The 24,537-nt window shown below is 27.3% G+C and overlaps 1 protein-coding gene and 1 non-coding gene across 6 annotated transcripts in view; both read left to right on the forward strand.

Annotated features, from left to right (window-relative positions):
* Positions 1-24,537, forward strand: part of LOC142323932 (uncharacterized) — a 483,338-nt gene that overhangs the window by 361,107 nt on the left and 97,694 nt on the right. The window lies entirely within an intron of this gene.
* Positions 20,286-20,392, forward strand: LOC142324310 (U6 spliceosomal RNA). The gene has a single exon (XR_012756270.1). It is a non-coding gene; the product is annotated as a U6 spliceosomal RNA (small nuclear RNA).

Below are 24,537 nucleotides of genomic sequence, written 5' to 3' on the forward strand. Positions count from 1 at the left end.
TAACCCACTGAGATTTAAATGTTTTTCCTTGTTAATTTTTTATCACCTTATTCATAAGATTTAAAGATTTAAATTTATGTTTGTTTTTTTAAAATAAAATGTAATATTTGAAACAAGTATCATAAATTTAACACTACTGAAAAAAAATGAATAAATTTAATTTTATTTCCTTTTTCTTAAAATTATCAATCTTACATTTTATATTTTAACAATTGGTTACAGACAACTTCTAACAATAAAATAATAATAATAAATTTAGCATTTATATTTCGACAGAAAAAAATAAATCAAGGTTGTAAAAAAATACGTAAATTTTATTTTATTTATTCCAATTTCATAATAAAAAAAAGTAGATCGGTGATGTCAGGTATTTGGTATTTTAACCAATATATTTTACGGGATGAAAGTAATAATATATAGTGTGTCAGAGTCAAAATTCCACCTACTCTTAATATAATTCTATAAAATGAACAAAAGCGACTAAATTAAAATAACAATGAAATATAAATTCAATGCAGAAATGATATACTAAAATTCAGTTTAATTTCCTAGTCTTCAAACATTACAGAACAGTTTTAGTTTCAGTTATAACTGGAATAGTTATAACAAAGGTGAGAGTGTAAAAAATGGGATATCGGGTTTTTTGAAAATTTTACTTCTTAGGTTCCAACTAGTTCATCCAGACCAAAAAAATAACAAGTATACATGTATGTATGTGTGTACGTATGTATGTTACACTGCTTTTGACCTAATATCTCAAGATGACCGACCGTACTGATTTTTTTTTTCAAATTTGCCCCAAATATTTTTATATGTGACGCGTTGATCATTTTTTTTTTCAAAATTTATTAAGGGGGTGGGAGGGATATTTATGTGCATTTTAGAGAAAAGTTTATTAAAGATTATTACCTACAATGCAAATATAAAAAATCCAACAAATCTTTTTTTCAAAAATCATCTCCCACATCTTAAAATTGAAATATATATTTTATGTTCTATTTTCCTTCGGTTTTAATAACTAAAAAGTCTTTTTGTGGTATTTTATTCGTCATATATACGGTTATCAAAAAATGTTTACAATTTTCCAAAATGATAAACCCCGAATTTAAATACAAAAGGTTTCTGAAAATTTTTACGTTGTTGTTTTAGCCTTTATTGAAGGGGTTGTTAGATTAGAGTAATTTTACTTAAGTAAATTTTTTAAGCTTAATCTATGTAGGAATGTTTTTAGAAAATTCTCTTTTTACTTCCTTGTACACAAGGAAATTCCTTTTTGTTCCCGAGACGTGTGCATACGTCTCGGGTTGTTATTAAACTTCATGATCTACGATTTGAAGTGTTTCCGTATGTGCCGTATTCACCGAATTCGGCTCACAGGAATTACTTCTTCTTCCTAAATCTAAAGAAATGATTCTCTAGACGAAGATTCACTTTAAATGATGAGGTCAAAGCTAAGGCAACCGCTTATTTTGTAGAGTTGGACAAATCCCATTCCCGTTGAAATATGAAAATATAAAATTTCTGAATAAAGGAAGTATTGTAATCGCGAAAAATCTCGGTTTTCAAATTTCAACGGAAATATCCGTTTTTACCATCCCTGAACCCATTTTGACTAGTTTCGGCGTGACGTCGGTACGTATGTATGTATGTATGTATGTACCTCGCACATCTAAAAAACGATTAGCCTGTAGGATGTTGAAGTTTTGGATTTAGGACTGTTGTAACATCTAGTTGTGCACCTCCCCTTTTGATTACAATCAAATTGACCAAAAATGTCCAAAAAAAGCCCAAAATCTAAATCTTTTTGGATTTTGGATTTTTTCTTAACTGCAGTAATAAGTCCTCATTGAGATGTTTTCAACGATATATCATAAGTAGTACTAATTTTCATTGGTTCCAGAGTTATAGCCGGATAAAATTTTAATTAATGAAGTATTTGGATCTTATAAGGGGAAGGCACATCGGTTCGAATAATCAGACCTCATCTCCTTTTTTTTAACCTTTTTTTTTTTTTAATTTAAATATATTAATTTATTAATAATTATTAACCTCTGATTGTAAAAAAAGTTTTACAATAAATAATAATTCAATAATAAAAATAAAATTAAAAAAAATATGAAAAAATCAGAAGTTATTAGTGAAATAAAATTTTATGTACTTTTCATTTAAAAAAAAAAATGTGTATATGAAATTTAATAGGCATACAAGGAAGTCATGTGATATCCACATCAGATTTTTAATTTATTTCCCACCTCCAAAAAATATATTATTTATTTGTTTTTTTCTAACTATTTTAATTTTTATTTTTAAACAAGTTTTTTTTCTTTGTTACTTTAAGGGAAATTACAATTTAAGTAGTTTTGGTCCGCATAATATACCCCGGATCCAATGAAGTATTTATTTTTTTTTTTATTATTATATCATAAAATGGTAATTGTATTTTTTCAATATTTATAAATAATTTTCTCTTTGTTAAGGATCACTCCTTTGTAAGAAAACGTTACAAATTGTTTCCGCATATTAAGGCAACCCCGTTTAGGGCTCCTAGATTAGGACTACTAGATCCTTAGGACATCTAAATTAAGGTGACCCGTTTGTTTATGGTCGACCAAGAATGCATCCAACTAACTATGAATCGATCTCATTGAAAAACACCATTTCGGTGAGTTTTCCTCAATGTTCTGTAACGGGAGATAATATATAGATTCACCATTACACATCAAAAACCAAACGGTTGGTGAGAGCAGGTGAAAGTGCGCCAAAGAAAGCGATAGTTCCATTTGCAGGAAAAGCCCTGGGTATAGTTTTTTTTGGGATTTTCGTGGTGTGGAGCTCATAGACTATCTGGAAAACGGTAGGACTATCACCAGATTACGCTTAACTACTGGACGGACTGAAGGGTGCTTTTCAAGATAAATGTCCACATCTGGCCAAAACGAAAGTGCTCTTTCACCACGACAATGCGCCTGTACACACGTCTCGGGTTGTTGTTATTAAACTTCATGATCTACGATTTGAAGTGTTTCCGTATGTGCCGTATTCACCGGATTCGGCTCACAGCGATTACTTCTTCTTCCTAAATCTAAAGAAATGATTCTCTAGACAATGATTCACTTTAAATGATGAGGTCAAAGCTAAGGCAACCGCTTATTTTGAGTTGGACAAATCCCATTACGCTAAAGGTATTGAAACGTTGGAAATTCGTTGGTCTAAATTATTGAATTGCAAGGCGGCTACATTGAAAAATTAAAATATAAAATTTCTGAAAAATGTTGTGATAAATCAAAAAAGAAATATATATATACAAAAGTCAATTATTTTTCTGTGTCAGGCTAGTACATTTTTTGTGTTTGTCTCCTTCATTCGCATCGGTATAATTATTTTAATACTAATTTCGCTTTATTAATCTTTCTTTATTTCTGTTCCTAAATATGTATTCCTAAGCTGATTCCCTTTTTACTACTTTTAAGTTTTTTAGTCATAATTTTCGTTTGTTTTTTCGCATATGTTTTAAGTGTATAATCTTTTTTCTAGAATCCAGAAGGTAAAACATCATTCAGAGCGTTTGCTACCAATAAATCGTGATATTTATAGACATCCAACTTCTTATTTTTCTCATATAATGTTTATACTATACTTGACTTAATGTTTATACTATCGGGATTCCCTTAATCTTTTCTATATGTAATTATTTTATTCCCATATTAATATTGATGAGTTTCAAATATAGATGTTGAATTAGCCATTTTATCTTTTGTATAATCAGCAATTTATTAAACTTCTCAATTTTTATAAAAATAGATTACTCATTTTCCTTCGACAAATATTTTTTACTTCTCATATTTACTATTTCTATAACTAAAATCTTTTGTTTGCATAAATTTTTTTTTCGATTTCGCTTTGTTATTTTTTCTCACCGTAATAACGAAATTTGGATAAGATTTTATAGTATTTAATTAAAACAAATAGCAAATAAAAATACTACTGTTAAATGTTTTATAAAAATTAACAAACAAAGAAGTAATAGATTTACTATCCAAAAATTTTTATTTGACCTCGGCTAGCTAAATTATAATTTTATTATTAATTAATTATAATACAAATTCTCGTTTATAATATTGCGTACAACGAATAATATGTTTACAACATTAAAGAATTAAATTAAAAAAAACAATTTAACGTTAATTTTAATGTAATACAAAAATTTTAAACCTACATATATGTTTATATTCTAATTTAAATAAATAACATTTTATTAAGTTATAATTCATTAATTTATAACAATATATAAAAAGGAGAATTTAAATCTAATTATGTTTTGTTTATTTATCTCTTAATCTAAAAGATATTTCATTAACAACAAAGATAACATATTTTTGTGATTTTTTTTTCTCTAATTTTTAACGCTAAAATAATTATTTTACTATTTTAAGAAAGTTGAATATGTTTAATAGAATTTAAGATCCTATATATTTTTTTTATAAAAATCATCAAATCGACTAATAAAAACAATTACAAATGTTATAACACTTTTGGTATAAGTAGGCGATTATTTCCATATTTTGTCAACAAAAACATTTTTTAAAATCATTTATCCGTGTTTTGTAAAACAAACAACATGAATATCCCTGTTATTAATTCTAAAACATTCTTTTAGATTGTAAAAGTTACAAGGTACATATTATTTATTATATTAAATTTAATTATATATAAATAAATTTCGTATATATATAAATTATTTAGAAAAATTTATATGTATACACTAATTATTCTATCAAAAGGTAGTGTTATATATTTTTTTTTTTAATTTGTAAAATAGTAGTATTACCCAAATAGTAGTACTTAACATAGTATCTCCAAATTCTGTGGTCTTTAAAAAAAATTTAATTTGTTTTAAATTCCACATAGGTACTTCTAAATAAGCATTAAGAAATGTTGTTACAAACTTCACCCTTCACAATAGAATAAAGTAGGAGGAAATGATTTATTAAATATAATAAATAATTGATTATTTTATTTTCGTCCTTTTTTAATTTCACTATTTATTAAATAGCTGGAAAAGAATTTTAATGATTAATTAAATAGGGGATTAAAAAGGTTTAGGTTTCTATAGAACACTTTTAATTTTTATTATTATTTAAAAATACTAAAATTTAAAGTAGCTGTTGCTCAGAATGTATTTTGTAAAACTATACAGCTATTTGTTAACAATTGCTAAGAAAAGAAGTTCGATGAAAAATATGGTATGAAAATTAAATATCATTTACCTTAATTTAATTTTAGAAATCATCATCTAAAAAAAAATTAAGGTTTATGCCCTAAAGAGTTTTAGGGTACAAAACAAGGAAAACCATTAAATATTATAGTAGAAATAAGGAAACATGATAATTATAGGCAATTTTTTTTAAAATTACAATTAATGAAGGTTCCTTCATTATTTCTTTACAAAGTAATCTAGGAAAAAAGTTTTAATCATTCATAATTATAACGGGTGATTCAAGAAGGACTTCAGAACTTTAAAAGCATGTAAAGATTTATTTAGACAACTAAGAGATTCGGTTGAGGTCTCATTTCATAGCAAAGCACATTAACTTTTGATTTACGCAATTCATTAGTACCGTATTCGGCCACCAGCGCTGTCACCAATGGTGTTAAAAATGGATACATTTATTAGTGCGGAATGTGCACGTTGTGTGATTAGGTTTCACAATTTGTAGTTAGCAACTGCAGTTCAGCATAATTTTCGTAAAGAGTACGGTAGGGAGCCTCCTAGCAGGTACACAATTTACTCGTAGCACCAAACCTCTGTTCAGATAGGTTGTTTTGTTAAACATACAAAATCACCAGGAAGCCCACCCGTCACTGAAGCTGCCGTAGAGCAACTCAGAGAAAACTTTGCACGTAGTCAGAAGAAATAAACTCGATGTGCGTCACGTGAGACTGGGATTTCACAAAGAACTGTTTGGCGCGTATTATGTAAATGATTGCACTTGATGCCATACAAACCAACCATGGTTCAACACATTACAGATGACGACAAAGTTGCTCGGCTGCAGTTTTGTGTGGAAATGATGGATAGAATTGCAGTCAAATAAACATTTCTCAGACAATATAATTTTTAGTGATGAGTCAACGTTTCAGTATAGTTTCAAGGTGATCACGCATAACTACCAAATTTGGTATACCTCATGAAAAGTTGTAGCACATTCGTGATAGCCTTAACATCAATGTTGTTAGTGCCCTTCTTTCATTTTCCTTTTTAGCCTCCTGGAATTACCGTTCAGGTATTACTTAAGAGGATATGTATGAGTGTAAATGAAATATAGTCTTGTAAAGACTCAGTTTGACCATTCCTGAGATGTGTGGTTAATTGAAACCCAACCAAGGTTTATAGTGTCTCAAGCAAACAAAACCTAACGGCGTTCTAACGTTCTTCTTCCAGGAGGCAGCCGTAAACGGTATTGCTTATCTGGACATGCTTCAAAATTTTCTAATTCCTCAGTTAGACGATGAAGACTAAGATGGATGTCATTACTATTAGCAAACACCAACTCACTATCGCCTAGAGTCCGAGGTTTTCTTGAAACTCTATTATCAGATCTGTGGGTTGGCCGTGAAAGTCTAATTGCATGGATACTCCGCTCCCCAGATTTGACCCCCGCTAGATTTTTTCTTGTAGAGTTTCATAAAAAAGATGGAGATTATGTACCGCCTTTGCCTGCTTATTTTGTTCAGCTAAGACTTCGAATTAACGCCACAGCTGCATAGGTAACCCCCGACTTGCTAGCTCCAGTCTGAAATTAAATCGATTAGGGATAATTAAATCGATTACAGGTGGGATATATGTCCAATTACAAATAGAAGCCTTATCGAACCAAAGTGAATGTTTTGTGACAAAATTGATGTGTTTTTCTATGAAATGAGACCTCAACCGAATCTGTAAGTTATCTCAATAAATCTTTATACTCTTCTAAATTTCTAAAGTCCTTCTTGAATTACACGGTATATTATTGGTACCTTTATTGATAGAAAAATTTGTATAAAAAGATTAAAGAACTTTTTAATTGAAGAATACTATTATATCAACAAATAATTTTTCCCCTTCCTAGTTGGAAGTGAATTAGGTAATCATAGGTTAAAGGTTAGATTTAAGTTTTAAACCTAGGGTTCACCCTAAACTCAGAACTCCAAAGGACGGTTCAAAAACTAAACCTTCCACAATATCTCCTAAAATTCTGCTTTTTAGAAGTTGAAAATTTCAAGGAGAATACTTTATAGATCTTATTATTTTCCTCCAGTTTCTATTGGCATTAGAAAATTGTATCAAATAGGCAGTTTGATCTTTCTAAACGGTTTACAGTACTGTTAAATGCTTCAACATGTCACATAATTTCACCGATGGGAATTATATATTATTCGCTACATATTTCATTTAGTATGAGTAATACTCTACAGAATTGTACATTTATAAATACCAATTTACTAATCTGGACAAGAATACTAAGATTTCCCAATGGATTTGGACAAAAAGGTCGCCTGCTGCCTGAAGAGGAGCCTTGAGCTTTCTTCTGAAATGGGGGTTTTCCCTTAATGAAAACAAGAGAGACCATCCTTTCTTACCTTTCATCATTTTTCTTTTTTCTTCATCCGTACTCTTTCTCTCATTTTGACGGTTCTACAGAAGTAGCCGTAACTCTGTTACATTTGTACTGTTCTGTGACTGGAAAAGTAATTACTATTTGGTGAAGCCGGGCAGGTTAAAATACAGTTAGATCTTAAACGCTTTCTAAGAAATCTTTTTACTTCTAACCTAAAGTGTGATTATTCTAAAAGCGGTTAACCGATGTAGTTTAACTGGATCCATTGCATTCTTAGAAAAAATACAGCTGTTTTTTTATTTCAGGTTGCTCTATTAGTTTTTTAAATTAATTTCTTAAATACGGGTACTACAAAAATCAGGATCAACCATGAACGATTTAAAAAATTTTTAAATGATAAAACATTTTTTATAAGAAATGTTTAAATATTTTGATTCTTTTTCTTCTTTCTGTTTTGTTTTATTACGAATTTTTTACCAAAAATATCAATAAATTAAAAAAAGTAAGTTCCTCCATCCAGAAATAATCGCAATAATTACAATTGTATTTCTGATGGAAACGGAATCAGTTTTTTTTTTTTTAATTTATTTAATACTTTAACTGATTTTCTACTGAAAATCTATACACAAGTGAAAAGGATTATTTAAATAACTATAAGTTTGATTAAAAAAAATTAAGATTTGAGATATTTGATTTGAGATATAAATGTAATTTTTAGTGCCAATATCAATAGACTTTTAAATAGGGTTGAAAATATCTTAATTCTCGACAAAGAGTAAAAAACATATTTTTCTATGTATATAAATATTATTTACAAGTTTATAATAATATAACAGCGCTATAATTATTCATAAAATTGAATTTAAAAAATCTGATGTGGACACAACATACCTTCTTTGTACGTCTATTAAATTACATATACACGTTTTTTTTTTAAATGAAGAGTACGTAAAATTCTATTTCATTAATAATTTCTGTTATTAATTGTAAAACTTTTTTACAATCAGAAGTTAATAATTATTAGTTAAACAATATATTTAAATTAAAAAAAAAGTTAAAAAAAGAGATGAAGTCGGATTCGAACCGTTGCGCCTTCCCCTTGTAAGATCCAAATATTTAATTAATTAAAATTTTATTCAGCTATAACTCTGGAACCAATGAAAATCTATTTGGTCCAAATAAGGTGCCACCAATTTTCATAATATTAAAATTTTTAAGCGGTTTTAAGTTTATTTAAAGATCATATTTAGAGTTACCTTACATACGCGTACATTTAAATTTTATTATATTTTTTTTTATTTTACTTTATATCTGCATCGATAGTATAATTTTACATAATAAAAAAAATAAATAAATTTAAATTTAAATTTGCATAATTTTGTGTTTTTCCATATCTTTTATGTATCTTTTATCAATTTCAACGCGCTCTCTATTTCTTTATATTTGGACCTAACTAATTTATTCTTTGACCTACAAGGTCCAAGAATAGATTAAGTTTAAAGATACCAAGGCGTTTTATATATATAGTTATTTACGAGTAAGTAATAATAAAATAACACTACAATTATTCATAAAATTGAGTAAAAAAAATTCTATAGATACGGTAAAATCCTCTTTTCAGACGACAAAAAAATAAGTAAAGTAAAACAGAAGAAATAATTAATTTATTTTATTAGACATACATATAAAGTATTATTATCTTGTTAAAAACTTGATATACAGCACTAAATCCCTTATCGAAGGATACCATTTCAGGACAGCACTAACACTCACATAATTCTTGTTTGGTTATGTTTTTATTTTTATACCTATTATTTTTTCTTTTATTTACCACAAAACCACTAATAGAAAACATAATTGGTTTAGTTTGCTCTAAAATAAAATTAAAACAATAAAACTAAATTCAAAATTAGTAGGTAAATTTATTTTTTTAAATTTTTTACCGCAAATTCTCTGTTTTATTTTTTTCCCATTATCAATAACTTTACCTTTAAGGTAATATACCATAATTTCTTAATTTAAAATGTTTTTTTATATGCAATAGAAATACGAAGTTTATTTTAAGTCACACACACACACACATACATAATATATATATATATATATATATATATATATATATATATATATAGAGAGAGAGAGAGAGAGAGAGAGAGAGAGAAATCCGACTCTTAGTCTATTCGAGCATCATTTCTAAATATTTATCTTAAATTAAAAAAATGTTTGTTCTTTTAAAAATATGCAGGGGCGCTGTTCTGTCTAGTTTTTAAAAAGAGTTTTATGTAATTTTCCCTCAAAATAGCATGAAATAAGATGTTAATAATATTATTTAATTATCATAAAACTTTCCATAGGTTTTGTGATAAAAAAAATAAATTTTATTTTAATAATTTTTTCTTTTATTGGCTTACGGAAAATGTTAACTTTGTTTGAATCGGAGAGAATCACTTTATCATCTTCAATTTTACACGTCGTTATATCCACAGAAGTTAAAAACTCGTAAAAATATTATAAAGAGTAAGAGTTAAAATGGCTCCTTAAGGAACCAGAACCCCAGATAGTATAAAGAAATAATGGGAGTGTAAAAAACTTTATGAGACAAAAAAAAATCTGCCTTCTTTAGATTTTGTAATTAACAAATTTGTGTTAGTTAAAAAGTTTAGTTATGAAAAAACCTGTTCTTTGGAAGTATTCGTATCTAGTTGTCATACACGGCACATTTTCAGAATCTCTTTGAAATGAATTAATTTTGTCAATACTTTAATTAATTTTAAATTTCTCATTTCTACTTTTCATTCGACTCGACTGTTTTATAAATTCTGTGTATTTTGTATTTAATATTGCTTTTCCTGACTTAAATTTTTTGTTTCAAAATATCCACGCTATAAATTTAAATGATAATAATAATAATAATAGTAAATTTGATTTAAGAAAAGTAAGTTTACTGAATTTATAACTTTTTTCGTTTGACTTTTTATGAATAAAGCACCAGATTAAATTCTCAACAATCCTTAAATAGCATTAGGTGTAACTGGATTGAAATATGTTTGCCATTTTTACTTCCTTTTGTTGATACAAAATATATTTTATTTATTTTTTTTAATGATTTCACTAAAATGAGAAAGTTTTCAATTCAATTCATCTAAAAAAGTTTTTCTTACAAAAGTTGAAGCCCTTTTTATCCGGATAACAAATTACCCAATTTTTTTTTTTTTTTAGAATTCACCCTTGCTTCCAAAAAAGGCTTGAAATTTTTTTTTTTAGCATTTTCTGGCTTCAAAAAAGGAGTTAATGGGAGATTTTTAATGGATATTTCTACGTTGTCGGGGCTTTAAATGTCTATAAAAAGCTTTTCTCCGTTCCATTCTTATAGTCTGTAAAAACACAATCTTTTTTTTTAATTTTTTAAAAGTTAAAAAGCTCAATGTACAACACCCATTAAGATTAAAATCTGAAATTACTGATATCTCATAATTCCCAAATGTTTTGTACATTTACAAAAAAAAAAAAATGGCAAAAATTTTCAACCCGTTCCTAAAAAAACATATTCGAATTTATTTAAAATTATGACTATATTTTTATTTTTTCAATATTTTTGAACTTTTTTTTTTTAATTTAGTATTGCCATTCTGGGGCTAATTTTTTTAACATTAATTTACCCAATTACTCTGCTTGGAGAAAGAAGCCTCAAAATCAAAATAATTTTACAATTCTGAATTATCAATGCCTACAATGTTTTATATTTTTTATTAAATAGATTTTACTTAAATTTATTGTATTATTTTCACTTTAATTTTTTTTTAACGTTAGGATTAGCGCCGTGAAAGTTCTGCAATTATTTGTTTAAAGACTATTTCATCAAGTAAAAGAAAAGTTATAACAGAGTATTATAATTTAGAAATATTTTTATCCAAAAACTTATAACGAAATAAAAAGATAATTACTTCCCTTTTTTTAACTTATCTAATGTAGGTGTTATATAGATTTTATTGACGTAGACTAATAATGAAATTCAAAAGGTTAATTTATAATAATAAAATAATACATTTATTAAGAAATTAACGCCAAGGTGATATTAGTAACAAGTTGTTCTAAGTATTAAAAAATACTTTCTCTTTAAATTATCACTAAGTTTTTTTTTAGAATTAACCTGTTATATTAAAAAATGAATTTTGTAATTGCATTTTACCGTATACCCACGCAAGTGATTGAATGGTAAAATATGCAGGTTTAATATACACGGATGCATATAAATGAATAATTTAGAATTTTGTTGTAGGTTAGATATTAATAATAAATTAGTTCAAAGAATTTTTAGTGAAAGACAGAGGTGGTAAAGGAGGTGGGTAAATAAAAAGAAATGGATGTATGAAAAGAATATTTTAAAGAGGAAGAAAAACCCAAATGAATTCGTTCTGGTGACGAGATTATCTAGGCTGAAGATTGTTGAAAAGACTTATAAAATACGGAGTATTAAAAATACGTTTTCTTCTTTTAATTGGCATGTACCCAATGTTAGTCATAGGATAAAGACGAAGAATTTGATGCCTTATTCATGAAAATTCAAACATTGTGACATCAGTACTTAAATTATAATTGTTAATTTTAATTTACATAACTTTCCTTTTTTTCCTTAACTTTTTTTTTTATTGATAATTTTGAATTATTTGCTTAAAGATTTGCAACGATTCAATTTAAATGTTTATTACTATTAATTTATTATATTATATTCCATTTTATTTTAATTGTTTTTGTTAATATATTAATGAAATTAATTATAAATTACGCAATTTTTTAAGCTTTTAAAATGGTAATATACGGAATGTTCGAAAAAGAACTCCGCGGTTTTAAATTAAATTTATTAAATTTAGAATTACAATTGTGTGTATTTTATAAATGAAAGTAACAAATTTCAAAGTTTTTTTACCTCTTAATGTAAATCAATATTAGCACTGATTACAGTCCAGCAGACATCAAAACGAAAATCCACCTCATTCTACATGTCTAGGAATCGCTTTCATCGTTACTGTTATTTTTTATCATAGGTGGTCAAGTGATTGGATTTTTTCTCGGTATACGATGTCCTTGTACGTAGACCAAAAGAAAAAATTTATCGGAGTCAAATAAAGACTGGCCAAGCGATAGAAGCTTCTCTGCTAACCGGTCTTCTGCGAACCTGTCGTTGAGCGTAGTCCACACAATTTATGCACGATGTGAAGGGGTTCCATCCTGTTGGAAAATTAGGCCCTCTACATTTTCAGTCTTCAGAAACACAAGGTTTTCTAACATGTTCGAATACACTAAGCCCATAATAGTCTATTCATGAGAAAAAAAATGGCCCAAAAATTTGATTATGTTTGATACCACAACAGACATTCGCCTTCGGGCAGTTGTAAACGAATTCCACCGATTCGTCTGGATTTTCTGAGTCCCGTACTCGACAGTTATGGCGATTCACGATTCCAAGAACATAAAATGTTGCTTCATCGGAGAATAAACTCAGTGCTGTTAGTTTTCACAACCAACCAACTATTAATGAAAAGTCTAGTAAGACTTTCCCGAACGAACATTCTTATTATTATTTTTCCTTCTTGAGGTTTTAGGAGCATCGACTTTGGTCATTAGCCCTTACCAGGTCGAAAAAAAAAGAAAAAAGAAAAATACTCCTTTCTAATCTCGATAAAATTACTTATAAAAAAGTCTTGATAAAATCGAGACTAGTTTTATCACCAAAAATCATCTAATAAAGATTTTTCATAAGATATTAAAACCCTTAAAGAAACACAGATGAAAAGGATGTAAAGGGCTCTTGCCACTTAAAAACACATAAACAAACACATTTAAAACACTTCCAAACTCGTTATAAAATACTAAAATAACGAAAATACACAAAACATTTCTATCGAAATTTTGCCTAAAAGAAAGCCTGCTACCTGCCACTTTCTGTTCGTTTAAGGTTGATAAAGATGCTCTGTATGGGGAGGTGGAGGAGCTAAAAAGAATCTTTTAAAATATTATTGTTATTATTTTTATTATTATTATTATTATTATTATTACTACTGTTCTCTCAACATTAATCCATTCCTGACAAAGTTATTATGTCCAGCTTCTATCTACGCGTCATACGCTAAGTATAATTTATTTATCTCGTGTTTTGGCAGTTTTATGGTATATATTTTTTTTTTCAATTATTAAAAAGTTATTTTTTCCGTCATTTTGGGGTCTTACATTTTATAAAATTGACGATATTTATATATTTTATGCATTTTAGTAAACTTTAAATTAGTGCGTTTGAACCAACGTGATAGGTTACATCGTTATTGCGTAATGATTATTATAAAAGTTTAATTTTGGTGGCCGTTTTGAGGTGAACCCGACGGCCGATCACGGCTATTCGTGAATGTCTGTAAACCTCTAACGATGCTTAATCCGAATCCGAAATCAAAATCGAAATCCGAGACAAAAAATGTTCACACAAATACATATTGAATTCAATAACGAAGTGTTGTTCGTTGAAAATTAATTTTACCACGGTTGTTATGAATTGAACTCTGTGCGTTATAGTTAAGTTTAATTTCATGGAGTAATTGCAGTTTATAAGCATGAAGTTTCAATCGATTGCGAGCAAAATCATGAACAGTGCTTTTAGGAATGCTTAGTTTACGACTAACACTATAAACTGAACGTTTTGGGCTTTCTTGGAAAAACAGTCGAATTCATTATGTGTTTTCGACAGTTTTTTTAGGCCTATCCAGGGAATATCCTTTCAAAACGATTCCAATTTCCAAAAAAAAATATTCAAACCATTTACTTATGCTTTTGTCACTCGGAGAATTTCTGCGATAGACTCCCGTATAATTTCTTTGTACAACAGTCACTGATTTTGTTCCTGCGAACCGGTACACTTCGTTTTCTCTTGTGGCAACGCCATGGTACTGAAGCCAGGGTCATAACAACTTGGTCTGTCCTACAGTTTAACGCAGCAGCTATCCGATGGAGAATATATTGACTAAAACTTAATTTTTTCTACTTCAAGATTACACATAAAACATTGTTGAGTACTCTAAAATAAAAATTATATCCGTTCTTGAAACACTGGAGTTCATTTTCAGACACCAGGTATATTACACTGTGTATATATATATATATATATATATATATATATATATATTTATTTATTTATTTATATATTTATATATATATATATATATATATATATATATATATATATATATATAATATAAATTTTACTTTTATTACTGCACAATTGTAAAAATTGTAGATGACAACTCTTCTACTTCCTAATACGTATTTATTCCGATTTTCCTTTAAATTTTTAATTTTTTTTCAGTTTTGCAGTGTTAAATGTCTTCTGCATTTCTTCAAATGTAGGTGCCATTTTTAAGCTTTTTATAAAATTAATTTAAGATCTAGAATGGTCTCGCTTGGGCCAAAGTTCATTTCAAAACTAAAATTGTTTTCGTCAAATGCATTTTCTACCTCATCTTCTATTTATCTTATTCTAATCTATTAGTTCTAATCTTTAAACTATTCTAGAAAATATTTCCGATTCCTGAGACGTTAAATTAAGAGTGCAATGATTGTAATATTACGCGCTCGCATATGTGTGTGGTCACAATGAAGAGCATCAAAATATTCATTGCAGGTTGTGTTCATTCGTATCTGGCTATTAAACTAATGTGAACGGTCACATCCGGTCATTGCCATGGTTTTAATAGATTTTTTTTCTCTTTAGATTATAAAAGAAACATTTAATGGCACTTATAAACATAAATAATAAAATTTATTACAGATCATCAAAGTTCCCACACATCATCGATTACTTTTTTTTAGTATTTCCTGAAATACTATAACAAATTGAATCTTATAGTTTTATATAAAATACATTTTAATGTCTTAACTATACCCTATTAAAATATTTCTACATCCCATAACAGTTAATTTACAATTAAATCATGACATCATTTACAAGTATTGGTTTTACACCTCTACTCCAATACTAGGGTATTGTGTTTGTATATTTCGTTTTATTTACGCTGGTATAACTCCAGAACAACTGTATCGGCTTTTCGAAGTATTTATCAAATGATTCATTTTAATCACGCAAGTAACACTGGGTACACGATAATTTGAAGAAAAATAGAATGGCAAATAATAAAGGTCATTTTCTACAAACTGGAAAACCAAAATTTTTTAAATAATAAAGATTTGGGTATCAAATGAAAGTGCTTCAGAAGAGAGAAATTTAAGTATATACATGTTATAGTGTTTCATTTATTGTTATAAATTGTCCTTAAAGGTGAAGCCGAACTCTAGTAAGTGATTGTACTTAACATACTGAAGAAAAAATATCCAGCGAACATAGGTCCGAAAACGCATATTTTTCTGGTCACATTAGTAAAATTAGTAATTTTAATCAGAAACTACGATAATAAATCCATTTTGAAACGACCGCCATTTTGAAATTTGGCAACGAAGAGTATCGTTTTTTTTCTTATTAAAAAATGTTAGTTTAAAATAAAGTACAAAATTTTATCGCGTTATTTCCAACCGTTCTCGAAAAATAATTTTTTTCTTAAAAAACTCAAAATAGCGTTCTGACAAAAAAATATGCGTTTTCAGACCTATGTTCACTGGACATTTTTTCTTCAGTATGTTAAGTACAATCACTTCCTAGAGTTTGACCTCACCTTTAAAGGACACTCTGGTGTATGATTTTTTTTTCCCCGTAGTTTGTTTAAAATCGCATCGACGATAATAGTAGTTAGCGACTTAAATAAAACTAAATGTTCATAAATAATTAGACAATAACCACCGAACAGAAATAAATTTAAATCCCACGAAATAAATCAATTAATTTTAACCAATATAATATTAAATTGATTTATATTAAATCTTATTGGGAATCCGTTAAAGAAATAATTGGAAATTGTACAGTAGAAAAGTAGATAAAAAAATCACATTTCATAAATTAAATTTATTTATTTTGAATAGTGATTTAAGAGTGTTAATAAGTTTCAAATTCTGTGTGATGCGATGTAGATGCGAATTGAAAATAATAATAAAAATCAAATCATTGAAAAAAATTTTAAATAGTTTTTAATATTTGTGTAGATTTTTTCGGTGTAGATAACAAATCTTTTAGTTTTTCTTGAAGTTATACTTCTTTTGGCGCGTTAGGAGAAGCTGATCAGAGTGTATTTTCAGCAAGTTACGGAAGTGCACACCCCGATGTAACAACCATGAAGATTTGTGCAGGCCCAAGTGGATCAGTTTGCACGCACATGCATGTAGTGTCTAATTCAATCAGTCGTTCAATGCAGTTAAGTGATTAGCACGTGTTGAGTAAACACAACATAACAGATATTGAGTCGTAATAAATTTATATTTATATACACGGATTTCTGAAGACGGATATTTTAAACTGTGAATATTGTTGTTCATATTCATAAAACTTTATATTGCAGCGTATATATATATATTTTATACGCTTTTATTTAACTCACGCTTATTTTCGTTTTGTCGGCAACGGGATGATCAAAACTTTGCCGTCGATTTTTAAACTTTTTCCTGATACGATGGTGAGCTCAGAATTAGCTTAATCATCCATTATGCATTACAGTACAATTCGGTGCAATATTTTCACGAATAAATTGTTTCCAGTAGAATATTAGTCGTTTCAAGTATTCGTAAAAAAAGATTCATTTCGTTCAAAAGATTCATGGTTCGAAGAAATTCGTTTAAATTCAACTTGGTTCTTTTGATTCGTTCAAAATATTCATAAAGTTTTAATTTGTTTTCACACATTCAAAGTTTTTATCTTAAAACTCAAAATTTTATCACAAAAGTTTAGTTGTAAAAGCATTTTTTAATTTAAAATTGTTATTCATATCAAGAAATAATGACTAAAAAGTTAAAAAAATGTAGGTTTATAAAACCTTTTTTAAATTCACATGAAATGACTTCCTTTACGGAAATCATTTAAGTTCATGGAAACAAGGAATTAAATAATATGTTTTTACAAAATTAATTTATATTTATAAAGGGTTTTGAGTAATTTTCTTTACAAGAATCATCTACAATTTTATTCCATAAATCAAAGCGTTGTTAATAAAAGTATTTTTTTAAATTTAAGTAATTTTTAATATATCTGAAGGCCTTAAATATTTTCGACGTAGATAAAGTTTTTTGGTTCGCTAAAATATTGGTGTTTTACTTTTTTCATACAAAAAATAACTGTATTAATTCTTTTCACAAATATATATCGATAAAATTTAATCCAATTTTTACAAATTTTAAACCAAATTTAAACCATTATTTATTGATAAAAATAAAAATTTGGTTGAAAATTATTCAACTAGCTTCAAAAAAGGAGGTTTCTCAGTTCATTTCGCCTTTTCTTTTAAATGCATGTCAACCCTTTGATTTTTATCAACTAAATCAATTTTAATGAATTTTTTATACCATCATGAGTTCCTTCCCGTATAACTTGAATAGGAGTATATTTTAAATGAAAATTTACAGGATCTACGAAAGAAGTTTTATTTAATTGTTGCTATTATTATTTAGCACTGGGTTATTACAATATTATGATAAATAGCTTGATATATTTTGATATTCAAAGCATTTTTATATGAAACTTCTAGAGAATTGATTGAAAAGTTTACATTTAATTTGTAAAAAGCAATTTAAAAATAATTTTAAAAAGCATACATATAAAACCTTTGAATTAATATTTTATAGGAATGTACGTATATAAAGTAAAATAATAAATACTTTCGCATTCCAAACAGTCTTAGCTGTCGCTTAATGGTAATCTCTTTACGTTGTTTCTCAGCATTAGTTTGTATTTAGATGCCGCCTTGGGGTTTATCCATTTCTGGCAAATGAATTTCTTTGTTCGTATGGGTTGAAAATTTTTGTAGGCCTACTACAAATATTTTTATATTTTTTTTATTAAATAAAAATGCAGAAAACGCAATAAAATTACAATATAAATAAAATTAGAAAATAAATTACACCAATCTAAACACATGAGCGCGCGCGAATATACATATACACTGAAAAGTAAAAAATAATTGTTTAATACTTCTTTAAAATCTAACTTTTGTCGGCCCTAAATTGCAACCAAACCAAAAACTTAATAAAACATAATTTTATATCCATTCAAAGAATTTACACTAAAGAGAAATTGGAAAAGTACAGCTTTTTCTGCATTTTTTAAGTTTATTTTATTTTTACTTATTTTATTCGTAATCAAGTGTTTTGTTCGTTTCTAAACTCTTCTTTTTTAATATAGTGAATTGCTGTATTTCCGTTTATTACTTTTACTAGTAGAAGAAAAAGCAGAGAATAGAAATGCTGAAAAATAATGATAATTCATTGTGTAGGTCAAATAAAACTAATAATTTTCAAGATGTAGATTGGATTTAGTAAAAATACTAAGATTAAGATTTAGCGTATAATAAAAAGGAATAAAAATTTGCATATTAATATTCGATTACAGATGGTATAAAATAAAAAAAAATTTTTCATCATTTTGAATCATCGCTGGCCAAAACTCAACCAGTATTTTCTAATAACCATTTATTAATTATAATTTAACTGTTAAAAAATATTAAAGAACATTTAGTTTTACTTCATAATATTTAATAGATGAATTGATGGTTGACAGTTAATTTACAAACAATACATATAGCTAGTATTTAATTCCAGACTTAAATATTAATTATTTGGGGCGATTCCTTTTTAAAAATCAATCATAATATACGAAAACACTAAGAATTTTCATTTTTTTACACGAGACAAGCTTAGTTTATCTTTTTTTAATTTTATTTATTACGCTTTTATTTATAAGCTTATTTTATTTAATTATTTTTGTCATATTCCGGTTCTTTTCATCAACTTTTTTTAATACTTCTTTATTTAAAAGATATGATGTTTTAAATGTTTTTAAAAGAAGGCCAGCTTGTCTCAGAATGTTTTGAAAATAAAGATCCTTTCTACACTAATTAGGATTTGAGCAGTTATTTTTAGCACGGAATGAGGACAAAGGAACTGCCTTCTAAAGTTTTTAATTAGTAACATAGAAGATGATAAATGTTATTGATAAAATATTAATTAAATGATTAATGTTGTTTTATAATAAAAGAGTGTTCTGAATTCGCCAAACTGATACAAAGATTTTAATCTAATAATATTAATATCATGATATTTAACAAATAAAATAGACAGAATAAATATTCAGAAACTCGTTTATCAATACTTTATTTGTGTGCACATCAATTTGTTAATTTAATGTACTTAATAAATAAATTATTTATTTTAATTACATTTCATTTACACTTGCATAGTAGCTAAATGCAGTACTTTTATCGACAAACTGTTAAATAATGTATCAGCGCGCTCTAGACAAACTAATTTACTTATGACTTTTTTCGAGCGGTTTATTAATTTAGTCTATATTTTTTATTTATATATGTATTAGATCAACAACATATTATGAGATTTTTATTTAAAATATTTTTCACTTTAAGAAAATGTAAAAATATATCTAATTAAATGAAAATTTTGTTAGATAAACAAAAATAATTTTATCTAAAATTCACAGTGATCATGATTTTTTTTATACTAAGCTTATATAGTAAAATTTTCGTTAAGGTGGTCGTACTCGCTTTGGCAGTGTGTACACGAGATTTGGAACGATACAGAGAAGATTAGCATGGCCCCTGCGCAAGGATGACACGCAAAATCGTGAAGCGTTCCACATTTTTTGTGACATTTTACATCGAATTTTTTAACCACTTTTTAAAAGATTTCTTTTAGTAAAATTTAATATTAATTTTTTATGTATTAATATGGATTATAAAAACATAATTTTGATCCGGGTTCGAATTCCGGTCAGACATGAAATTTTTTACATTACAAAAATTCATTATCATCCGATAATCGTGATCATTGAACTTCATTGAATTATTTCTAAATAAATAATTTACTAAAAAATTACATCGATCCTATAACATTTGCTCCGAGATATTATAATTAACGTGTTTGCTGCCACCTAAAGAAAGAATGACTGAACATTTTTGTAGAGAAACAAACCTTAAATTATTTTCATTGGCGCTTATATTATACATAAATGCTTTCAGTTAAATTAAAATTGCACTGATAAGGGTTACAGCTTTTTTCGTGGAAATTTTTTCGAAAATTTATTTTATCGTTCTCTTTTTAAATATAAAACACAGTTATCTATTATAAACGTGAATAAATGTCAGGCTTGGTATTCTATTTTCCCAGCGAATATAGAGTTTTTTCGTTTAGAAAACGAAATCATTTTTTTTAAATTTATTATTTCAAAAAATATATTTAATGAAACGAATGAAGAACTAATTTTACTTTCCCGTCTAGATAGCGCTATAGCAGAACTATAGGTGTAAAGGGAAAGTATTGTATCGATCCAATTTGGGTATATGCGGTTTCACAGTATTTTGACGTTTTAACACCTAAGGAACCCAAAAAACCGGAAATTTTCCGAATGTTAATGTTCGTATGTACTTGTGTGTTCGGTGTTGGCCTCTAAATCACCTTATATCTCCAGAACTACAAGACAGATGTATTTTTTAATTGTTTTAAAATCCATATAATTTATCTAAAAAAAAACCAATCATCATTGAATTTAATTAATCTAATTTAATAATACTTCCTTCACGATTAATAACAATTAGCTTTTTATATTCTGAAGAACATAAAATTTTATAAATTCTGTTTAAATTCTGTGAGTGTGGTGAGTGTGTGTGTGTGTGTGTGTGTGTGTGTTGTGTTTGCGATTTAGAATGAGAATATTGTAGGATGTTCTGCTTAATATAATATATATTTTTTATTTATTATATATATATATTTGTAGAAAGAACAATTAAGTGTATATAAGAAGGATGAGATAGTGTAAACAATGAAATCATTAAGAGTGGGTCGTCTCGATGTTAGTGTGTATGTGTAAAGTAAGTAGGTTTCAAATGTGGGTTGTCATTTATGATTGGTGTATTAGAAAATTATGACGTCATAAACTCATTCATTCATTCATTTCCTTACCTATTTAACCATCTCTACCTTTTTTCTAGTTCATTCATGCTTTGTTTTCATTTCTTTTATCTGTGTGTGTTTCGTTTTTTTTCTTATTGATGTAGGTAAATATATACTGAATTATCCATAGAAAAGCAGCAGCTCCATTTTTATTAGTCCCACAGATTGAAAAATGAACGTCCCAAAGTATAATAATTAAGTTTAGAGTTGCACGAAAAACAAAAGTTTTCCGCACATCTAATTTAGCTTTATTTAATTAGAATAGACAACTCCGTTTTTTTTATGTAAATATTGGATAATTCATATTAATAAGATGTATATTTGTTGCATCCTTTGTTTCCAAAAACTGGATTTCTTATTAATTGTAGCCTAAAAATAAATAATTGCCGAGATAAAGAACCAGGCAAGTAATCGCATATTTCAATTAAATTTAGTTCATAGTTAGACATTAATCTATCGATCTTCCTGAATCACGAAGACCGATACTAGTTACCATTCACTACTTTATTGTTAGATTAGCTTTGTATTTTAAAAAAAAATTAGATTATTTTTTAAACAGTCACCATTTATATATTTATGAATATAAATCATCAAAAGGTCTTTGTATTATGAGATTTTACTTTATGAATTTTTTTTATTTTTTTAGAATGTTTCTTATATTTTATGATAAAAATAAAATGTACTGAAGAAAATAAATAAAGAAGTTTACAAAACATATCATATTAAGTAAATTAATTTATTTTAAAAATAAAAAATTGCTATACAAACATTATTATTTATAATATTACAATTATTATTAAATTAGATGTGTTTAAATAAATAATTTAAACCGTGCTAGTAGCATTATATTTTAGTTAATGAATTTAAAGCTTAACAACTCGCTTCGTAATGGTCGTGAAAAAATCAACTATATAATTTTATTAAAAATAAATTTTTATATTAACCAATGAAATTTTATTTCATTACAACAATTTTTCCTAACAAATTTTTTTAAAGATACTCCTATCTAGATACTTTTTAACCAACTTGGCTTTCCTATTAAACGCGTGAAAAATGTCCTCAAAATATCCTTAATTATATTATTAATAAAAAATATTCCAAGTAATAACTATTTGAGTCAGGAATTGTTACTTTTACAAATTTAAAACAATGAAAAAACTGGTATATTCGTACTGATTATACGAGCAACGAAATGTATATATATATATATATATATATATATATATATAATTATTTTTTTTTGTTTCAGTCATTTGACTGGTTTGATGCAGTTCTCTAAGATTCCCTATCTAGTGCTAGCCGTTTCATTTCGGTATACCTCCTACAACCCTAACAATTTGTTTTACATATTCCAAACTTTGCCTGCCTACACAATTTTTTCCTTCTACCTGTCCCTTCAATATTAATTTGTTCCTTCTAAATCTTTTTTACTCTCAGCTAGAATTACTATATCATCAGCAAATCGTAACATCTTTATCAAATCGTAATATCTTTATCGAACAATGAACTCCACTGATGAAGTCCTACGCAAGAACTACCGCATGAAAGTAAACAAGAACAAAACGAAAGTAATGAAATGTTGTAGAAATAACGAAGATGGACCACTGAATATAAAAATAGGAAGAGAAAAGATTATGGAGGTAGAAGAATTTTGTTATTTAGGAAGTAGAATTACTAAAAAAGATGGACGAAACAGGAGCGATATAAAATCCCGAATAGCACAGGCGAAATGAGCCTTCAGTCAGAAATATAATTTTTTTACATCAAAATTAAATGTCAGGAAAAGATTTTTGAAAGTGTATGTTTGGAGTGTCGCTTTATATGGAAGTGAAACTTGGACGATCGGAGTACCTGAGAAGAAAAGATTAGAAGCTTTTGAAATGTGATGCTATAGGAGAATGTTAAAAATCAAATGAAGAGGTGCTGCGGCAAATTGATGAAGAAAGAAGCATTTGGAAAAATATAGTTAAAAGAAGAGACAGACTTATAGGCCACGTATTAAGGCATCCTGGAATAGTCGCTTTAATATTGGAGGGACAGGTAGAAGGAAAAAATTGTGTAGGCAGGCAAAGTTTGGAATATGTAAAACAAATTGTTAGGGTTGTAGAGGGTATACCGAAATGAAACGACTGGCACTAGATAGGGAATCTTAGAGAGCTGCATCAAACCAGTCAAATGACAAAAGACAAAAAAAAAGTTAGAGTTATCAAGGAAAGTGAGGAATAAAGTAGTTTCTCATTACCTTCTTTACCGAACCGAATATTCTACTGTGTGTATCCTCATATTCATTATCCTCATATCATTGAAATATTATATGCAAGTATCAACTTCTTTTTTGTTTCGCCAGAGTATCAGGTAGTAAAATGAATACGAATTACGCTCAGAGAAAGCAGTTCTGATCAAAGCCGCTTATATTTCAGATTCATTACAGTCATGAGAAAGGCCGGAGACTATGTAGTCTAAAGCAAAGATGCTTTGTTCGTATGCTCTTTCTATAAGAAATGGATTTACCGTCTCCATACGGTAAATTTAGTCGATTATATAAACAAATAACTTTGTACTTTTCTATCTAACAAAATTATTGACAAAACGTCGAAAAAATATAGTAAATGATAATAAATTATTTTTTTATTGGGAAGTAATTATTTTAAAAATTCTCTATATATATTCTTTAAAAAAAGATTAAATAAATAATACAAAAATATCTAATACTTAATGAATTATTAAATTTCTTAAACTTATTAAAAAAATATTAATAAATAAAAGAAACATAAATGTATTATGCTTGTATTACAACAACCTACTCTTAAAAACCACAATCTCAGTATTCTGTATTGTA

The sequence above is a fragment of the Lycorma delicatula genome, chromosome 4 (genome assembly GCF_047948215.1).
Source record: "Lycorma delicatula isolate Av1 chromosome 4, ASM4794821v1, whole genome shotgun sequence".
In the NCBI taxonomy this organism is placed as follows: domain Eukaryota; kingdom Metazoa; phylum Arthropoda; class Insecta; order Hemiptera; family Fulgoridae; genus Lycorma; species Lycorma delicatula.